Here is a 1,764-nt window from a genome sequence, read left to right as displayed (position 1 = left end):
TTCAAACAGCTTGTTAGCAATTTCTTTAAGAGAACTCTCCAAAATATCCACAAAATCAGAGTGATTCTCATTCATAACTTGTTTGATCTTTTGCTTAGCTGCTTTAATATCAAAACCTACAATAATACCAATAGTCAATAGCTATAACATGTTGTGTTCATGTACCTCCTTCTCTTCTTCTTTTAGCTGGTACTGGAATAGTTTCATCACTGCCACTACTGCTAGGAGCAACTAAAGAATAGACATCATAAAGTAACACATATACATACAGTAATACTTACTAGTTCCTCCAGTGGATAGTGCAGTTGGTTCATGTACTACATTGGAGGAGGAGGAGGAGGTAGTAGAATCTGATTAATATTAAATAAGTAAATCATTTGTATCTTCATGTACATGTATTACTTGTTGAAGGAGGAACAGGAACAGTGAAATTTCTTCGTGCTCTATGAATGTTTAATGAAACTGGACGAGCCACACCTTTCAGTGGTATGAAGTAATTAAGAAAAGGGACAGCATCAGGTGATCCGTAAACTGATATGAGACAACATGAAGGACGAGAATGCTCTTTATCACCAAATTTATCAATGGCCTCTTGATATAACTATATACATGATATGACTTAGAGTTATAAAATAACAATTAGCTTACTCTGCAAGGATCAGTGTGAGGAGTGAGTGTCCATCCAGTGAATGGTTTCTTTTGAGGTGCATCAAAGTTTAATTCAACATAATCATAAGGAAACTTGAAATTAAAGGAAATATCTGGTCCAATCTTAGCTTCAGAGTGTTTCTGCTCAATATACTATCAAATAATAATAAACACATTGTGTATATAAAATTACATTCTTACATGAATGAGTGCATCCAATTTCTTAGCTGCAGTAAAAGTCACCAGATACTCTATACCATCTTCTTCATAATAAACCAGACCAGCATATGTTACAGCTTCCTTTACACCATTGGACTGTGCTTCTAGGAATACAATAATTTTAGTACATACAGTATCAATAGAGTGTATGTTTACCATCTTTAGATTCAGTGGTTGGTTTATTCACTACTTCAGAAATAGGTGAAGTAACATTCTCATCAAAGTGCTCTTTATTTTCCTTTCCTTTGGTTGTTTCTACATGTACAGGATCTTCCTCTTGTCCTCCCTTTTCCTGTTGTAGTTCCAATGGTTCTGGTTGTTCCTGTGACTCCCTCTCTCCTCCTTTTTGGTATCCACCTTCACCTAGAAGGTCTCTTTCCTCTTGCTGTCCATCTTGTGACTGTGATTTATTTCTTTTATGTGACTGAGCTCCATGTTGATGTTTCCGTTCCTCTTGTACCTCCTCTCCTTGTTGTCCATTGGTTTGTTCACTAGCTCCTGGACCTGGTTGCTGTTGCTGGGCTAGTACTGTCAGTGCATCTCCTTCTTGTTCCCGTTGTCCTTCTTGTGACTGCTCTCCTTGGGTTTGTGGGTTAACTACTGGTTGTTGTTGAGGGACTGGTGCATTTCCTCCCTGAGCTGGTACTACACCTGCTCCTTGAGATCCTGTTCCTTGTTGCTGCTGACCTCCTCCTCCTCCTCCTCCTCCAGTCATAGATACTATTAGCAATCCCAGTATGCACACCAAACAGAAATCTTTACGCTCAATGAATCCATACCCACCATTAGAGCTAAACTCTCCTCCTTCTGCAAACTTGAACAGGTAAGGAAGACTGGGTGTGCTCACGGGAGCTATAGCAAACTTTAAGTATTGTGCAAGATCTGGTCGTCCTGTTA

This window comes from Amphimedon queenslandica, unplaced genomic scaffold (genome assembly GCF_000090795.2).
Source record: "Amphimedon queenslandica unplaced genomic scaffold, v1.1 AMPQUscaffold_12475, whole genome shotgun sequence".
Classification (NCBI taxonomy): domain Eukaryota; kingdom Metazoa; phylum Porifera; class Demospongiae; order Haplosclerida; family Niphatidae; genus Amphimedon; species Amphimedon queenslandica.
This window is presented reverse-complemented; position numbering follows the sequence as displayed.